We start from the raw sequence: 21,019 nt of genomic DNA, 5'->3' as shown, positions 1-21,019 counted from the left end.
GACCTAGAGAGACACAGATATTCAGTGTATAGTCGCTAAACCCAAACTTCCAAAAGCCATGTTATTCTGACATATGAAATCCATTCCAAATAATTCCAAAAATATTAACACTTTCCACTTTTTTTTATTGCTACCCAAATCTCTTTCACTTAGTTTTGTTCACCACCAAACATTAAACCCTGAGTGTCTTAAACAATAGGTATTAGATATTTAAGATCTATCATGGCTGGTTTCTATGGATTCTCTCCAAACGTAAGTTTTGGAGGGACACAATTTAATTCACAGTGAAAAATGAAAACCTATGAGAATAAAGGAATTAACCTAAGGCTCCTGGTTAGACAAACTGCCAACATTTTTATAGCCTCTGATAACTTGCAAGTATGCAAAAATATGTATATGTTTAAGTGTATTCATATGGATACATATGCCTATGTCTACCAATCAATCAGTAAATCAATGTATCTATCTGTCTGTCTGTCTATTGAGGGGGGGGTTTCAATTGTGCTATAACTAACCCTAGTGGTGATCAGTCATATTGGAAAACTTGTAGTTATTTGTTGCTGTTGTTGTTGTTGTTGTTGTTGTAGTTTTGGGTCCACACCAGGCAGAGTTCAGGGATAACTCCTGGCTTTGTGCTGAAGGATTACTCGTGGTGATACTAGGGGAATATTCAGTGCTGGTACCATTTCTGTGCAACACAAGCCACATAAACTTAACCTCCGCACTCTCTTCAACCCCTGACAGCCTGTAGATTTTAAATAAATATGAAACCCCGGAGATAGTACAGGGCTAAGGTATAGGGAGTAGTGTAAGAGGTTAGGCATGAAAGTAGTACACACCAGGTCAAGGAAACCCTGAGCAGAGAACAGTTTTTACCAGCCTAGGAAGGAAAACATTGTCAGCTTGTCATTTAACGTATCTCAAGATACAGAAATTTTCCCAGACTGCTTTCAGCCTGTCAATTTTCTAGTGCCTCTATCCAGCTTTTATTCAATTCCTGAGGTAACCACCTGTAACAAAAATTAATTTTGGCTGTTTTTGAGTTGAACTCAGTGTATTTTTCTCTTATAGTGTTTGTTTAAGCAGCAATATATTTGTGAAAACTATACCTATTGTTGTGAGAGTGACTATAGTTTTCTGTGTTGAATATGCTGTAAATTTTTAACCTTTTTGTTTTGTTTTTGTTTTTGCACCAGACCTGGCAGTGCTAAGGTATTACTCCTGACTCTGTACACAGAGGTGACACCTTGTGTGTTTGGAAGACTATATGGGATCTATAGATAAAATCCTGATTGGTTGCATGCAAGAAAAATGCCTTATCCAATGTACTATCTTCCCCTATTTATCATTCCTATGGTTGATAAAAATTGACTTGTTTTCTACTTTATACCTACTGCTGGCAGATCAAGTGTCTGAGGACATTTGTGTGCATGTTGTGTGATGTATCTGAGGTCTTGCTTTTCCAGAGTAAACATCTACTGGTGGAATTTCTAGGTCTTCAAGAGCATTTCAAAGCATGGTTGAATTTTGGGGGACAAGAGGTCAGAGAGAATTGTTTCAAGTGTCCACTCCACAAATTATGGCGCTTGTCTTTCTGGGCATCTGCATTGTTTGTCTGTAAAATGGGGCTAAGGACAAGACTTCAGATGGACAATATGAGACCTGTTTAACACTTTGTAGAGTCCATCATCTGCTTAAGAGAATGGTTGTTGTTGTCTACATCTCTCCTTCATTCATTTTTACTTACTGTAGCCAGCCTCCTCTCACAAGTATGGCCTAAAGCCAAATGCCTGACTCACAATCTCTATGCTAGATTAGGCTTACACCTGCTCTAGTAGCTGGCCTAGAACAAAAGCTTACAATCTTATTTAGTCTGGCACATCCTTTGACAAAAAAATTAGTTGGTGCTCCCTGGAAATCTAACTGTAAACAAACAGAAAACATGCAACTGAAGCTACAACCCCACCACCTCCAATTCCAGAACCCCCTGAATGTGGTATCATTCACCTTGAAATCTACTAAACTTTTATTATCTGTGTTCTATTGTTTATTCTGCCCAGAACAGAAAATTTAACTTCTGGAAACACTCTCGAGTATAGGAGATTCTAGTGAGAACTGCTAATGAGAGACTCCCTCTCTGTTTCATATCCCAATTTCGGTTAGCACCATCAGCCAAGAATTTCATTTATGATGCTGGGCCTAATTCTGAACTCTTTCTTCTCTGGTTGTTTCAAACATAAACTCAATCAAAAGAGAGAGAACTTTTCTTTCTGGTGAGTACTTAGTCTTTATATCATGTCATGCCCCAGCCTCTACTTACTGTCTGAAGGAAAAACTCAGTGGACTAAGAAAGTACACAAGGGGAGGCAGGTACTGAGGAGACAGAGGGGAAGAGGTGGAGCTGCTGATGTCCAGGTCTGTTCTAAGAATCTTTTGAGTAATTTGATTCAATGAGATTCAAATACATCCTTCTTCCTGTAGTTCTGCCATGAGAGTTACGACAAGTATTTCCTAATTGAAGGGTTCATACCAAAGAATTCCAAAGGATTCCTCCTATTCTCAGGCATTCCCCACAAAACTCGCATACATATGCACACACACACACACACACACACACACACACACACACACACACATATTGCTATGCCCTGGCCCTTATTTCTTCACCAAACCTTCACAAGAATGCTTCTCTGTGAAACTGGAGTCAATGATCACCTATTAAGGAATTGAAGGAGGCTTTTATCCTTGGGATGGGCTCACTGAAGGCAATGCATGACCTGGACCCCTGATCTTGAGCTTTACAGCATCCTTGCACACTTTCTTACAATTGCTCCCTGATTTATGTTCATTTCCTTGGTGGGATATTGACAAGTGGAAGATTTGATAGGTTGTCTACCCATCATCTATTTAAGGGACGCTAATGCAGGAAAGAAATGATGTTTGGCTTTTAAGTGATGAAATTCCAGTCATATTTTATTTCCAGAAAGATGCTGCAGGCCAGAGTGGCTACTCTAGCCCGAGTGAGATAGTAGACTTCATGACCTCTGAAAGATGAGCCCTGATCGACCATTTCCTAAGGGTCTCTGAAAGTGCTAACATCTGTTAGCAGCAATTTAAGCAGGGTCAGCTAGGCTCTGAAGTAAAAAATTAAATAGAATGGTGGTAGGAGGTAGGTGAGATAGTGTGGAAGTAATGCTGTAAGAAATAGAAAGGACAATCTCATGTATCTAAGCAAGAATAAAGGAATGTTGAGATCCCCAAGTTAGACAACCTGGAAGATACCATCTTACGAATAAAGGGAGGAACAAATACACCCTTAAACCCTAAAGTCCTCTAAAACAGCACACAAACAACAATATTCAGCCCAAGCAGTTTTTTTGGGGGAAAAAGCCCACATGCCCTCCTATATAATCAGCTTTGCAAAAACAATCACTGCTTACTCCCTTCTGGAGTCACCTGTACCCAACTGGGGGTGTGTAATTGCTTTCTTGTATTTAGTGGGGCACTTTACTCTGAAGTTGCCTTGCCCTCACTTAGAGTATGAATTTCTTTAACTTTGGAGACATTTTACCCCTCTCTCTTTACTCCCACCCCAGTTCACATTCTTCCTATGATTAGTCATTACACAATCTCAATAAAAGGGTCATTTCATTATCTGTCTGCTTTGGAAAGTCATTTCTGCAATATAAAGACTAAGAGTGTGGGGCTGGAGGGCTAGCACAGCGGGTAGGGTGTTTTCGTTGCACACAGCCAACCTGGGTTCGATCCCCAGTAACCCATATGGTCCTTTGAGTCTGCGAAGAGTAATACCTATGCACATAACCTGTGCAGGCAGCACAGTCCTGATCTTCATCACCAACATACTCAGGCTCCACAGTTCAAAATCTGATGATTCATTAAATTGCATGTTTTGTTTCTTATAAGAAGGACACTAGTTCTTCTGCTGGACACATATACTTATGTCTCCCTGTATAACATCCTGACTATTGTGTACTATTGTATACTATTGTGTACTCTCTCTCCTGGGTGGAGAAATATGCATTCCTTGATGCTGGGCTTGTTACCTGACTGGCAAAGCAAATCTTTATGGTTGAGACATAACCAAGTTTTTAAAACACTGTCCAGATCATCTATTGTTGCCCTAAGAACAGGCCCAGGTCAGCCTGACAGAAGAGGTGAGACAATTGAAGTACAACCAAATTAGCCAGTCCCCCTGGTTAGATCAGTCCATACCAGCTAAGATTCTCCCTATATCTGAATACCTTCTAACTCACCAACCCTCTGCTTCAATCTTTGTGTTTTACAATCACCAAACCTGGTAGCATCTGGTGTCTTCTTGGGTAACATGAATCATTCTCAGTAGGCAACAGATTCTCAAACTATGATACCAGGTAGCTATGCCACACCTGTACTGGTTAACCAATGAAACTTCAGCCTTGTTTGTCTGTTGGTTTTTGTTTGTTTTTGGTTTTTTGGGCCACACCCATTGACCCTCAGGGGTTACTCCTGGCTAAGCGCTCAGAAATCGCTCCTGGATTGGAGTACCGGGATTGGGGGACCATATGGGACGCCAGGAGATCAAACCATGATCCATCCTAGGCTAGGGCTTGCAAGGCAGACTCACTTCCTCAAGCGCCACCACTCTGGCCCAACTTCAGCCTTAAAGGTCAAACCATAATCCTAAAGACAAAGGTCTAACCTGACAATGATCAATTGGGCTACATAAAATATCACAAGTCCCATTCTATTTTACAGGAATTAACAACAAACAGTAGCTCCATCAGACACCCACGCTTATTCCTGCCCTCAAAGAGTCACAAAAATCTAAGACTGTTGCAAGTTACATTTTGGGAGATGACAGAAGGAAAATGCATCATCATCTGCTCATTCTGAGACAACAAGCTCTTTTTCTTCAAGGCTCCTGTTCTGTTTGTAAGGAAACCACTTCTTGTTTTTTTTCATAAATAGCCTCTGAACACCAGTGAGTGTGATCTAACCCTGCCCTCCAAATCTCATTTCCTTTGGCCCTTTTAACTCCTACTCTTTCATTTCTAGTGGCGACTCCTCCACAGTGCTGAAAGGCTGGAAATGGTTGGTGAGAGAGGAAGCAGTTAAGAAAATGAGCTCAGGTTAAATTGCAGCACATGTTCAAACATCAAGGTACAAAGAATGGGAGTGGAGCTTCATTGCGATCCAAAGAGAAGGCAGATGCAGAACATTTTTATGACTTAACTTCTGGAACTACTTGCATTCCTTAAACTATACTCTGTGGATAGAGGAAGTCATGAAAAATCTGCCTAAGGATTAGATGAAGAAAGGGGAGAAAAAGTTTTTAGAGGAGCTAGTGGATTCCAGAAAAGATGCTGTTGAGCCACCTCTGGAAAATTCTGCCATAGGGCATGGCTGGAGACCTAAACTGGCAGCCAACAAAATCAGTCTAGAACCAGATGTCAACCTTCATATCCTCACAGGTAAGTTTTGAGCAGGGAACTTAAAACCCTAGTTGCTCAATTTCTTCATCTATTAAATGTAGTGAGAATAATGTTTATCTCAGAGGTTGTGAGCATCTGGTGATGTAATTGTCAATTAAATGTCTAGAACGGAGTTAGTTCATCCTGTATGATGTAAGAAGTTAATATAGCTTTACAGAAAACAGGAGGAACAAAGCCAGGATCCACAGAGGAAAATGGTATGCATCAGAATTCATAAGTGAGACGCACTTTCAATAATGACAAAGCATCTCTGGGGAAGGATAGCTGTCAGAGGCCAGGAGAGGAACCCAAGGCCGATCCCTGGTAAGCAAGTGAGGAGACCCCGGAGTGCAGTGAGTGGTCTCCCAGCTCTATGTGCTTCCGGGCTCAGATGAAATACACTATAAAATTTTCCACACTATAAAATCCTCTGCTATGTTGTTGGAACAGTAAAAATAGTGAAAAGTCCTGAGGCTACTTAGAAATAGAACTGTTTTCTCCTTAATGAGCTGCCACACACACCATGTAATTAAAACCTTAGGAGCATCCTGAGGTGGGCAAAAGTAGCACAGAGGGTCATTGGAGGTGCATATATTTGAACAGGTTGGGGGAACACTCCAAATCAGCAGTGCCTACCCTCTTCCCCAGCATTACTCAAAGGGTAATAGGTACTCTACCTAGGGTGCCTGGGACCCTTATCATCCTCTCTACTTTCACCTGCATGGAGTAAGAATGACACTTTAGGAGTCACAGAGGTAGCATAGCAGGTAGGACACTTGCCTAGCAGGTGACTGACCTAAGTTCAATTCCCATTACCCCATCTGGTCCCCAAAATCTCATCAGAAATGGCTCTTTGATTCAGAGCCAGGAATGAACTCTGTTGCAATGGAGTGTGGTACAAAAACAAACAAACAAGACAGAAAAAATTATCACATTTTACCTATGTTAAATATCAGTGAGGCAACATGGGGCAAATGATTGTCACCACATCTCTAAACCTCTGTTTTCTGTATGGAAAATGAGTCCTCAGGTCTGTTAAGATTAAGTAGGATCCAGATGGAAGGTGCCTGACACCTCTCCCCTCCCTTCTCAAAAATAAACCTGGGAAGACCCTTTGGGACCTTAGAGTGGTGCTGAGGGTGTAGACACTGTTTTCGAGCCAAGGTTCTGTTAGGAGATCTTTGAAAAGAGGTTCCAAAGTGAGATGTTTGGGAAATTGCTCTCCATATGCTCCCGCATTCTCACAGTGGCTAGATGCATGTTTATTTTCAAGGTTTCCAGATGCATTTTTAGGTAAAATCCTGCTTTATTTAACTGTGTTTTCTAACATTTTTCCAAAGTGGAAACTCTGTTTACCTGGATCACCCCCATAAGCTTCTGGAGGGACAGAGGGATGAGCTCTGAGATGCAGGGGGGTGGTAGAAATCACAAGTGCAAGATTGCTTAATCTCTCTGAACTCATTTCTCAGCTGAAGAATGAGGGCAATTAACACTTTCTAGCAGATTGCTGAGAAGATTAGAGGCAGAACACCTGGTCCTGAGACACTCCCCCCACCTCCAGCCCTCCATTTCCCCCATACACATAGGGCAAGTAGGAAGCTGAATCTATGGTGCCTTCTGCTGGGACACACACACACACACACACACACACACACACACAAAACACACACACACAAAGGAAGCTGAAGCTACAGTGCCTTCTGCTGGGACACACACACACACACACACACACAAAGGAAGCTGAAGCTACAGTGTCCTGCTGGGACACACACGCGCGCACACACACACACACACACACACACACACACACACAGAATTACTTTACTATAGGCAATAGCTGAGGCAGACAGGTACAGCTGGCTTCAGGTCCTCACTAAAGCACCTGAGGCAGGCCTCAGGCCCAAACCAAAGTGGAGACTGTTCCCAATACTAGGGGAAAAGCTAGATCTACAGTGAAGGGGCGTACTAGGGGCTTAGAGGAACTTCTGAGCACAGAGACATGTAAATGTCGTCTATGAAACCCTTCCACAGCTATTGTTTTGAGCTCCTACTGAATACCAGGCATTTTTAGTTACAGAAAATACTTCAATGAATTAAACTAGTCCTTGCTCTCATGGAACTAACACAAATGATAACCATGTTTAGATATAATAGCATAAGCATGGCTGCAAGTTCTAGAAAAACAGCTATTATTTAGAGAGGATATGTTATTTTATTGATGATATAGGGGAGAGTCTGTTTGAGCTGGTGAGGCGAGCAGGGAAGTGGAAAGATGCAACTAATTTAAAACTCTGCCTCTTCTTCTGCCATCAATAGCGTCATCTTTTTTTTTTATATGCATACTTTTTTTACTCAGGATGTTAGCTAGCTTGAGCCCATTTTCTTTAGAAAGTGAGTACCTCAGATTATCTCTATTATATTTCATTTAAATTTTACTTTATTGAAACTATTGTGATTTACAAAGTTCTTCATAGCTTGGTTTCAGGCATATAATGAAACAGGGCCAATCCCATCACCAGCGTCGACCTCTCTCTAGCGTGTTCCTTGAGCCTTATCTTTAAAGTCCCACCGGCCCTGGGAACGATTTCCCAGAGAGCAGTTCCACGACTGGCCACAAGGTGGAGGAATGACTCCAACCCTGACCGGGGCTGAATGCTGAGAACTGGACTGTGAAGCCCCCACTGGTAGAATCCCAAGGAGAAACCATAGGCTGTCTGCAGCAGGACACACGCTAACTGGGCTGTACACATGTCCTGTAAACATCTAACAGGAAGGCGGTGTCTTTGTCTATTTCCCACCGTGGAAAAATGTAAGAAAACGCAGTTAAATAAAAAGGGATTTTAAAAATGCATCTGGAAACCTTTCAATTACCCATGCATCTAGCCACTGTGAGAATGCGGGGAGCATATGGAAAGAAGTTTCCTAAACATCTCACTTTGAAACCTCTTTTCAAAGACTTTCTAACAGAACCTGGGGTGTCTATCAGCACCCACTGAAACTGAGAGATCTGGGTGTGGAGAAGGAAAGGGAGAATCTTGAGATATTGAACAAAAGAGATACAGACTCCCCATGGACCAAGTTCCGGAACTGGCAAGGCCATATGAAGGGCAGGCTCAAGCAGGATTTGTTCTCATGACAGAAAGTGGGAGGAAAGGGTGGAAGGCATCTGCCTCTGCCTTGGGGAAGACAGACAGAAGGAGTCTGGCTGGGAAAGTCCAGCCTGAATTGGGAGCATCCAGATGACTTTGGTGTGGTTTCTGCGTGCTTGCTACCATCCATTCAAATGAGCCCAAAATAAACTCCCTGGGAGCCCTAGGAGATCTGGGGTTAGTGGGCTATTTCAGGTCAGGCTCCCATTATACCCTGGGGAGAAACTGCTAGATAAAAACACACACACACACACACACACACACACACACACACACACACACACACACACAGTCCTTCATCTGAGGATGGATTACTCCATCCAATCCCAGACTCATTTCAGTGAGGCAGAATTGTAGGATTTCCAAATTTCTTGGCATTTTGCTCCCCAATAACATGTGAGCAGATGCTGCCGGGTTCTCTCCCAGGATTTCCTGGGAGGGAGGACACAGCCTCATGGAAGAGGTTTTGTTTTGCTCTGGGAGGAGAAAATACATTTCCTCTGCTCTGTGATTTCACTAGCATGCAAATGTACCCTCAGGCAGAGAACTGGGGCCTGGTTTCACCCATGCCCTACCTATCCTCCCCTGCAGATGAAGCAAGGACTTCCTACTCGGTAGGTATGGTCACCTGACCAGCTCTTTGGGCTAGGGAACCTAACAGTCCCTGACGCTCACCAGGGCATAATCAGCGTACCTCCTTTCTGTCTGAAGGGGCCAGATAACTGTGACATGGCTTATTCCATCCAGCCATATTTGTACACTCCTTCTGTTTTTCTCACTAATTTCATCCTCAAAAACAAACAAACAAACAAAAACGGTTGAGAATGGCATATCATCACAAGAGCCCTGCACTGTTTGTAGTGAAATACAAATCCCTTACCACCCACTTCCTCTAAGCCTTAACTCAACCTCCTACCATTCCTCTGCCCCACCCACAGAACATTTCTTTAAGGTGTCTAGCCTTGAGAACCTGGTATTTATCTTTTGAGTCCTCTAAAGTGCATGCTTTACTGTCTCCAGTACAGTCTTTATGTGGGCTGTGAAACCCAGTTCCATGTCAGAGAGCCTGGGTGCAGATTACCCTGTGCAGATCTTGCTGGGGAACAAGTCGACCTGACTGTTTTTCTGGGCGGCATTTCATTTCATATCAACACTCAATGTGCTAATTGCAAATGAGCTTTATTAAAATATGTCTTCAGAAAGTGGTTTGGCAACACTTTGAAATAATCACTGCAGGTGCCTGGGGAGCCTAAAGGTGTTTGCCTTTCTCCAAACCCTTCCCTAAGACTTGTCAGTAGTCTCTGTTTCAAGCTCTGATCAAGGGATGTGGCTGTAACTCCTGCCACTTTACTATAAAAATTTATTGTTTCTGGAAGCATTTTTATAAAGTCTATGATTTTTTAAAATAAAGTATCATATCATCTGCAAACAGAGAGAGCTTGACTTCTTCCTTTCTTATGTGGATGCCCTTGATGTATTTTTCTTGCCTAATTGCTATGACAAGTACGTACAGTTCACTATTGAATAAAAGTGGTGATAGGGGCAATCTTGCCCTGTACAAGATCTTAGTGGAAAAGCTTTTAGTTTTTCCCCATTAAATATATTTGCCATGGACTGTGGTAAATGACTATCATTAATTTAAGGGAATTTCTCCTTCAATTTCTATATTGTTGAGAATTTTTATCATGAATGAGTGCTGACCGTGTCAAAATTACTATGACCATATTATTTTTATTTTTTATTTTATTGATATGGTGTATTATATCGTTTGACTAGCATTGTTAAACCATACTTGCATCTCTATTTCCCTGGAATAAATTTTATTTTCTTGATAAGTTGTTGGATTCTACTTTTTGGGGGGGAAATGGGGTTCACACCTGGCATGGCCCCTGGGTTACTCCTGGCTCTGCACTCAGAGTACAGAGCACATGGTACCCCAGCAGGCTCTGGGTACCATATGGAATGCTGGATGGAAATGGAACCAGGTTTGTTCCAGATTGACCACATGCAAGGCAAATGCTCTACCACTGTGCTATCACTCCAGCCTCTGTTGGATTCTACTTTAAGTGCTTTGTTGAAGATCTTTACATCTGTGCTTATTAAAGATAACAGTCTGTAATTTTCTTTCTTTGCATGGTGTCTCTATCTGATTTTGGTATCAAAGCTAGTATATCCTTGTTGAGTTTTTTTTTATTTATTTATCAAGAGGTTACAGAATTGTGTTGAAATCTCAAACTACTAATGTGTTGTTATTGATGTCTTTCCTCAAGTCTATTATATTGTTTTAAGTATTTTGCTGGACCCTAAGTGGGTACAAATATAATTATGCTTAGAAATGTGATTTCTTCCTGATATACAAAGCCTTTGATTATTAAGAAATGACTCTCTCTGTCTCTTAGAACCTTTCTAGGCCTGAAGTCTGTGTCATCTGATATTAGTATGGCCATCTAACCCTTTTAAGGAAGTTGTCTGCTTAGAGGATTGTACTCCAACCTTTGCCTATGAGTCTGTGTTTACTTTGAATATTCAGTTGTGATATTTGCAGGCAGCAAAATTTTAGATTCAATTTTCTGATCCATTTTGCCACTCTGTATTTAGTCAATTGATATTATGAGAGATTATTGTCTGGGATTTTGTACCATCATTTTGTATAAATTTGATGTGTTTGAGGTCTGTCTTCCCTTTACGTAGACACATCAGTTCTTTTAAGGTTGGTTTGAGTTTGTAAAGTTCCTGATTTATTGTTTATCCATGAACTTGTGTATCCTTTCTTCAAACCTGAATGAAATTCTAGATAGGTGAAGTATTTTTGTAGAAATGTTCATTTCATTGAGGTTTTTTTCCTCCTTTATCCCTTTGGGTCAGAAGGGTTGCTTGTGATAAATCTATTCTAAATATTAAGGATGCTTTTTGTTTGTAATTTTGTTTTTAGATCTTTCTGTTTTCTGTATTCTATGTCTATATGGTTTCCATCATTGTGACAGAATGTGCATTGGGATGCTTTTATTTGGATCTCTTATGTCTACTCTTTGGCTGTCCAGGATGTGGGTGTAAGTACTCTTGGAATTTCTCAACCGTGATGTTTTTGACTATTGCTTCTTCAAGAAAGTTTTCTTCTTGGCTTTTGGGATCCTAATGATTCTTTTTTTTGTTTTTGTTTTTTTTTTTTGTTTGTTTTTGGGTCACAACTGACTGCACTCAGGGGTTCCTCCTGGCTCTATGCTCAGAAATCTCTGCTGGCAGGCTCGGGGGACCATATGGGATGCCGGGATTTGAACCACCGTTCTGCATGCAAGGCAAATGCCTTACCTCCATGCTATCTCTCCGGCCCCTGGATCCTAATGATTCTTATGTTGTTTCTGTTGAATTTATCCCAAAGGTCTATAGTCATTTGTTTGCTCTTTTGAGAATATTTTCTTCTTTGTTCATTTATTTTAAGGCTCTTTCCCAATGTGTTTAGTATGGAGGTGCTATGCAGCTCATCCTTTAGCTTACTGATTCTGTACTCAGCAGCTATTAATTTGTTGGTAATGCCTTCCTGTGAGTTTTTAATTTTTCCAGGGGCTGTATAGGTAGTCCAGAAGGTAGAACACTTGCTTTGTATAAGCTAGCTTCCATCCCCAACATGCCATACTGTCTTCTGTTCATTGCTAGGAGTAATTTCTGAGTACAGAGCCAGGAATAAGCCCTAAAAGTGGCCAGATGTGGCAAAAAAGTAAGAAAGAGAAGAAAGAAAGAAAGGAAGGAAGGAAGGAAGGAAGGAAGGAAGGAAGGAAGGAAGGAAGAAAGAAAGAAAGAAAGAAAGAAAGAAAGAAAGAAAGAAAGAAAGAAAGAAAGAAAGAAAGAAAGAAAGAAAGAAAGAAAGAAAGAAGAAAGAGAGAGAGAGGGAAGGAAGGAAGGAAGGGAAGGGAAGGAAGGAAGGAAGGAAGGAAGGAAGGAAGGAAGGAAGGAAGGAAGGAAGGAGAGTTTCTTAAAAAAACAAACAAACAAGATAACAAGATAAAAGGGCTCTGCATCAGAGATGTTGGAGGCAGGAGCCTGACAGGGACTGGTGCCCTAACTTAGTCCCATGGTGTGGTAGGGAGCTGCAGAGAGCATACAGTCCCTATATGCATGGCTGAGCTTGCAGTACTCAGACAATAGCACCAGAATCAAGGCAAAGTGAAGTGATAGGCCACCGTGGGATGTAGTGTTGCAGGCTGCAGAAGAATGGCTGCAAATAAGCCAGTGACTGCAGAGAGGTCAAGAAGCTACTTGGCACTAGGTGTCTTCCTGTCTGGCCATAGCCCCACTTTCTGGCTGACTCTGGTAGGCATCAGACTCAGCCCTAATTTTAAACTAAGTTTTGTAAAGCCATAGAGAGAAAAGTGTGTCCCGGAGACAGATAGAATTGGTGATGGTGGTGGTGGCAGTGGAAGGCAGCTCTGGAATCAAAAGAGCCATTTAAATTAATGTTCCTGAGCACAGAGAAAAGTGTGGCCATAGACAGACAAGACTGGTGACCAGCAGAGATAGTGGGCAACTTCTAGAATCAAAAAGCCACCATGTTCTAAGGTTAGTGTACTTGAACAAGAGCTGAGTCCCTCCAATTCACACTGCAGATGTGCATTTCTTCCAATTGAAGCTGCACCACGACACATTAAAAATGAAAAACCTGGGGCCGGAGAGATAGCATGGAGGTAAGGCATTTGCCTCACAATCAGAAGGTTGGTGGTTCGAATCCCGGCGTCCCATATGGTCCCCCAAGCCAGCCAGGAGCGATTTCTGAGTGTAGAGCCAGGAGTAACCCCTGAGTACTGCCGGGTGTGACCCAAAAACCAAAAAAAAAAAAAAAAAAAAAAATGAAAAACCTCCAGCACACTGCCAAGGTCACAATGGGAAAGCAGTGCAGAATCCCACTATACGTAGTGAATGAAGCTGATAGTACTGAAGACCCAACTAACATGAGTCACCTATATAGTCTCACTGAGAACTTTAGAGAAGGAAAGCTGAGGATGTTCAAAGAACTCAAACTATAAAATGGACAGTCTTTAAGACTCAAGATGTTATGAGAGTAGGAGTAAGAAAATTTGAAACAGAAATAACAGGACTGAAAACATGGTAGACAAAATTAAAAACTCACCTGTAAATCCATCTGTTCCAAGACTTTTATTCATGAGCATATCAGATTTTTAATAACTATTCTAATTTTCCTGCATGTGAAATTGATTTGTTCATCTTTCTACTTTCTCCTCATTCAGTTATAGTAGGTTACATGTCTATAGGAATTTGTCTGTTTCTTCTAGGTTCTCCAGCTGAAAGAACAGAATTGTTTATAGTAAGCTATTATAATGAATTAGATTTATTGGGGTTTATTGTCATTTCTTCCATCTCAGATCAAATTTATTTGAACACTTTCTCTTTTATTCCTTATTAGTCTAACCAATGATTTGTCAATTTTGTTTATTCTTAAGAAAAATTTTGGATTTTGAATTTTGAACTTTGAATTGCCTTTTTGATTCCTATATAGCTTATTTTTGTTCTGGTTTTTATTATTTCTTTTCTTCTACTAGCATTTGATTAATTTATTGATGCTTATTGAGATAGTAAAATGTGTGTTTAGGTTGTGATTGTATCTTTTTCTTCTTTCCTAATGTAGGCTTATATTGCTATGAGTTTCTCCCTATGTATTGTTTTTGAAGTGTCCCATAGATTTTAGTATTCTAGAGTTTTTCTAAGAGATTTAGACTTTTTTCACATTTTAGTCTTATGGTTAATTTCTATGTCCATTCCTATGGTCTATTAGATTCATGATATGATTCTCATGTCTGTAAATTTATGTAAGTTAGATTAGATCCCAAAATGTGAAGAATGATTTGCATGTACTGGAGAAAAATATGTATTTTGGCTTTCTGAGTGTAGAAGGTCCTATAGAAGTTCATTAGCACCAGCTCTTCTAGTTACTCATTTAGAACTCTTGTGTCTGTATTCATATTCTGTCTAGTAGATCTATCCAGAGTGACAGTGGTAAGTTGAAGTCTCCCATTACTATTGAGTTTTCATATATGTGATTTGTGAGAAAAAAGCTTTACAAACTTTGCTGATCCAAGATTTGTTGCATATATGTTGATTAGATTCAGTACATATTGGTCTATTTTCCACTGATTGTAAGTCTTGTCTATCCTTGTCTCCAATTACTTTATTTAGATTGAAAACAAGTTTGTCTGACATAAGTATGGCTATTCCAGCTTTTCAGTTTTGTTTTGTTTTCCACTGGCTTACATAATTTTCCATTATTTTACTCTTGTACTCTGAGCCTGTTTTGTGATTTTAGACATTTTCTTTAAGCAGGAAACATATCTAAATTGATGTATTTTATTTACTGATCCATTCTTCCACTCTGCACTTTTGGAGTATTTAGCCCGCTGACATGTAGGGATATTATTGATATAAAAGGTTGTGTTACCACATTACCTTGCAGGATTGGTTGCTTCTACAATTGGCTATTTGCTTTATATAAGTGACTTTTCAGTAGTTCATTTAGGGCCAATTTAATTATCACAAAAGTAGCCAGTTCTTTTTGTTTATTTGCTTTTTTTTCTTTATTCAAACATCTTGATTACAAATATGATTGTGATTAGGTTTCAGTCATGTAAAGAACACCCCCTTCACCAGTGCATTATTCCCACAACCAATGTTCCAAATCTCCCTCCATCCCACCCCACCCCCACCTGTACTCTAAACAGGCTTTCCAGTTCCCTCATTCATTCACATGGTTATGGTAGTTCTCAGTGTAGTTATTTCTATAACTGCACTCACCACTCTTTGTGGTGAGCTTCATGAAGTGAGCTTTTTTGTTTTTTGGGGGGCCAGAAAGGTGATGCTCAGGGGAATGCTCAGGTGATGCAGTCAGAAATTGCTCCTGGCTTGGGGGACCATGTGTGATGCCGTGGTCCATTCTAGGTTAGTACATGCAAGGCAGACACCCTACCACTTGTGCCACCACTTCAGCCCTTAGTTCTTCTTTGTCTGAGAAAATTTTTTAACTTTATTTGAAGAAAATTCACCACATAGTTGACATAGCTGACAATAATACATTCATTTCCAGATAAGTGAGAACAAAATTATTTAAAAACAATGAATAGAAAGAAAAAGAAAAAAGAAGGGAAGACATAAAGTATAAAAAGAAAGAAAACTAATGGACAGTAGCAAGCACATTTGTGAAAATTATTGTATCTCCAATGAAGTCATTAATACAATGGAAAAAGGTATATTATTAAGCTCTTGTTGTTAGCTGTCCATCCTGTTATATTGGTGTGTTCCTATAAGGATGACAGCATGAAACAAATGAAGTTGTCCAGAAATTCAAAGCACAATTAATGATTCTCTGACTTTTAGGGGTATTTCTCAGCTGCCAGGCCTCCTGGAAGAAAGATGCTGAGAGGGAGGGTACCTGCACTCATTCCAAAAAACTTGGCCTGCCTTTCTTCCCAAGATTGACAGCTTTCTGCTGCATGGCTGGTGTACCCATGATTTTTTACAGTTGGTTTACATCTCTTTCATGAAGAAAAAGAGTGACTTTATGGATCTGGCCCTGTGTATACATGGTGACTGCATTTGTGGGCATGGCTACAACCGCCAAGCCTCCTGGATCATGCAAGATATGGGAGGAGGGTTCCTACACTCACTCCAAAAAACCCTGCTAATATCAGCACATATATTAGTATATCTGATGTTTAGTTATATTGGGTCCAAAGAGAATCACAGAGGATAATGAGGCGGGGCCATAGACAAGTGGTGATTCTGAGTGATGGAAGCAGGTTGTATTGCTTCGTCTGGGTGAAGGCTTGGCCCACCTTCTCCTCTCGAAGTTGCTGAGTGTCTGGTGTACCCAATTTTTTTGTGGCTTGGTTTATGTTTTATCCCTCCATCTAAATGAGATCTTCGTGCTGTAGTGAGTTGTTGAAACTTTATTTCAGTAATTTGAATGTCATTTCACTCTTGTCTCAACTCTACCATTTCATTTGGAAGATCAGTTGTGATTTCTAGGTTATTTTTTCTTATACTTAAGGGTTTTTTTTTGTCTCTTTTGCTACTTTAGAAAGTTTGTTACTTTATTTTTTTGCCATTTTGCTTGCTATTTGTCTTGATGTTTTTTGTTTGAGTCTATATTGTTAACCAATTGACCTCTTGAATTTGTGTAGTTTCCTGAGGAAGTGAGGAAGGTTTTAGTTGTTATCTCTCCTAGTATTCATCTTCCCATTTCACTTTTCCCTCACCTTTTGTATACCTATAATTTGGAGATTACTCTTCATATCTTTGCTCATTAGTATTTTGCACTTTAATTCAACCTTTTGTTTCTTTTCTTTTTTACTTCCTTCTCAATGCTGGCTTGAATTACGTCTTCAAGTTCTGTTCTCTACTTTTGACATTCTGAACTATGGCTTACATTGTTTTCTTTTAATTCTTCAGTTCCATTTGTATGCTTTCTCTCAACCTCTGAAAAAGTTCTTTTTGAGTTGGTTGAATTTCTCCTATATTGTTTAATTTCACTAGAGGGTGCTTCCTTGATTTCTGTTGCCAGTACAGTAAGTGTTGATTTTATATTCTCATTGATAAGGCTCAAGTATTTTTGATGGGCTTTCAGATTTTTCTAAATTTTTGTTCCTGTCTGAAACTGCAGCTGAGTTTTGTAATTTACTCATGTTCCTTGAGTTTTGATGGAGGTTTAGACTTCAGTTACTTGGGAACTGATTTGTAGACTTGTTTATTCCAGATGCTGCTAATATTATATCTGCTGTTCAGACTTTTCTTATCATGTATTGCAATTTGAATGCACCCAAAAAAATCATCAAGTAGCTACACCATTGGGTAAACTGAGATTTAAGATTGTATACTGTCTGAGAGAAATAGAAGTGCCTACCCTACCTGCTTCCAATATAAGAGATATATGTTACAATATGTTACAAGAGTTTAGAAGATATATTGAATAAGAGCAGAGCAATGCCTGGCTTGGTTGCAGAATTTAGTAGGTCAGAACAGAGATAGAAGATCCTCAGGATTGTAATAGTGTGGGTTACAGGGCTTCACGTGGTGTGGGGTAGTACAACTTTTATGTCACTTGCACCTGGGTTCAGAAGACAGCCAGACTCTAGAATGGCCAATGCCTAGTACAGGGGTGAGATATACCATGTTGCAGGACAGAGAGTGGAGGTTCCTTAGACTAGAAGAAGTGAGGGTGCATGCAACTTCATAATGTGTTTGGTTGATATTACTGTTCTGATTATAAAATGTCCAACCTCAGAGGCACAGCCCAATAATCAAGCCCACCAACCACCTGCATATGTAAAAATAAAAAAATAAAACAACTGCAAACCAGGAAGTGGAATTTGTCTTTCTCAAGGTTGCTGCATAGGCACAGGTAGGTAGCTCTGGAGGTGGACCATCACTGGTTTCCCTGAGTCAAAATGCTACAACATATAAAAGTGGATTTCAGGTGTACGGGGATGGATAAAGAAACAGACTAAAACTAAAAGATGGCTAACTGAATGGGAAAAATATTTACATTTATTACATCAAATAAATGATTGATATCCAGAATATATAAAGTACTCATAAAAATTGACAAAAATATTTAAAAGTTTTATCAAAAATGGGGAGAGGAAATGAAAAGACACTTCTTAGAGGAAGGTATGCAAAATACCAATAGGCACGTGAGGAAGTGCTCAGCATCATTTATTGTTAGGGAAATGCAAATCAAGACAACAATGAGATATCATTTCATACCAGTGAGTAATGCACATATCAGAAATGGTAAAAAACAGTCTGTGCTGGCAGGAATGTGGGGAAGAAGGAACTCTTATCTGCTAGTGGAATTATTTGGTTCAACTCTTATACTCTGCTGATGAAATTATTTGGTTCAATCCCTGTGGAAAACAGTATGGAGAGTCCTCAGTAAATTTAGAATTGAGCTCCCATATGACACAACAACTTCATTTTGGGGCATCTGACTCCAGAACTTAAAAAAGCTTTCTTTCAAAAGAATGTATGCAATGATGCATAGGAGGAGGGACACTTGGGATATTGGTGATAGGAATGTTGCACTGTTTTTTTATATATAAAAAAATCAAGAGTAAAAAAAATAAACATAAATAAATAATTTCAATTAAAAAAGAATGTATCACACCATTATTATTGTACTTAATACAATGGCGAAATACGGAATCAACCTAGTTGTCTAATCATGGGTGAATGGATTATGAAGATGTGGCATATGATGTAATGATATGTTAATACTTTGTAATACAAGGAATCATGAAAAATTACTTGATGTAACTAGATTTGACTGTAAGATACTATGTTGAGTGAAGTAACCCAGAAGAAAGACAACCACAAGATGGTCTAATTTATCTGTGGATAAAACTAGATGTGGAAATGTAATATAGCAAAGGGAGGGGGGATGCCAGGATCATCCTTGATCCCAGAGCTTATGAAGAAGAATATAGAAGAAAAAAATAAAAGTAGTAAGAATGATTATAAGAAAGAGAAGTAATGAGAGAATAGAGGTAATTATAGTGGTAATGTGGGAGAGTGACTACAAATTCAAAGCACAGACTCAACAACATGGAAAGCATGAGATCTAAGGTGCAGTCACTGCTAAACTTTGTAATGTTCCTGTCAAGATGGGGAATGAGGGAGTACAGGATCACTGGTAGTGGAAGATGCCACTGCTGGTGGCAGTGGTGCTGGAATATTATATTCCTAAAACATAACTACCAATAACTTTGTAAATCATTGTTCCTTAATTTAAAATGAAATAAACACTGAAAATTTTCCAAAGTTGAAGAACATGTGCATCCAGATCCAAGAGAACCAAGGAGTATCGGTCAAAAGAGAACATCCTCCCACCCACTGAAGAAATGACTATAGACACATCCTAATAAGAATGACAAGCTGGGCTGGAGCAGTGGCGCAAATAGTAAGGCATCATCTGCCTTGCCTGTGCTAGTCTAGGATGGACCAAGGTTCGATCCCCTGGTGTCCTGTATGGTCTCCAAGGCAGGAGCAATTTCTGAGCGCATAACCAGAATAACCCCTGAGTGTCACTGGGTGTGCCCCCCCCCCAAAAAAAAAAGAATGACAATGCTGAAAGTAGCACAATCGAGGAAGGAAATGTGCCAAAACTCAATGACAAAAATCTCACTTAATTTTAATGGCCTAAATGCACCGATAAAGAGAACAGAGTTTCTGTTGAATTAGAAAATTGAATATAGAATTCGGCTGCCTTCTTGCCACTATTGTCCCTATTTTCTCTCCTCCCTACAGCTGCTTCTGGACAGACATATTTTATTCTTTCTTTCTTTCTTTCTTCTTTCTTTTCTTTCTTTCTTTCTTTCTTTCTTTCTTTTTTTTCTTTCTTTTTTCTTTCTTTCTTTCTTTCTTTCTTCTTTCCTTCTTTCTTTCTTTTCTTTCTTTCTTTCTTTTCTTCTTTCTTTCTTCTTTCTTTCTTTCTTTCTTTCTTCTTTCTTTCTTTCTTTCTTCTTTCTTCTTTCTTTCTTTCTTTCTTCTTCTTCCTTCCTTCCTTCCTTCCTTCCTTCCTTCCTTCCTTCCTTTTCTTTCTTTCTTCCTTTCTTTCTTTCTTTCTTTCCCTACCTACCTATCTACCTACCTACCTACCTACTTACCTACCTTACCTACCTATATCTTTCTTCCTTTTCCCTCATTAGACACTGTGATTTGTAATACTGTGCACTGGTGAAGGATGATGTGCACTGTATGAGTAAAACTCAATCGTGAACAACTTTGTAACTGTGAAATAAACCCCAATGGTATTATGAACAATCTTGTAACTATGGTGTTTAAATAACGTAATTATTTATAAGCTCTGAATGTGCACAGGATGAAATGTAGAAGGTGGGGGAAAAGATAAAGGAGGGAAAGTTTGGTTGCAGGGACACCTGTACCCATGTGACCCCATCTTAGGATCTTAGAAGCTATTGTTGCTGCAGAGCCTTTTTTGGTAATGACTCAGAAACATCCATCACCCATCCCAGAGGCTTTCTAGGGTTGGGGGCTGGGAGCAGCTGACTGGCACAGCTGTTTGCTGGATAGTTTCCCGAGTAATCATTCTGATTTTGACCTTTCTTCCTCTTCTAATTCCCAATTTGTAGGTTCTAGGAAGAAGTCTTTTTCACTCTCATCACCTCCCAAATTTTGCTGAGTTTTAAGGGTTGAACCCTCTGATCAATGTCTCCTTCTGACTGATCTGACACTGTCAGCCCCTGCTCTGCATATAAAGAGAATCTCAGGTATAGCTGGTCTCTCTCCTATTCACAGAATATTTGGGGGTGCTCCCTCTGAAATGTCCTTATCTTATTTTTAGAGCCAAGGTAATAGATATGCTTATTCCTGGAAAGTGAA

This window comes from Suncus etruscus, chromosome 18, assembly GCF_024139225.1.
Source record: "Suncus etruscus isolate mSunEtr1 chromosome 18, mSunEtr1.pri.cur, whole genome shotgun sequence".
Lineage (NCBI taxonomy): Eukaryota > Metazoa > Chordata > Mammalia > Eulipotyphla > Soricidae > Suncus > Suncus etruscus.
Note: the sequence above shows the minus strand (reverse complement) of the source record.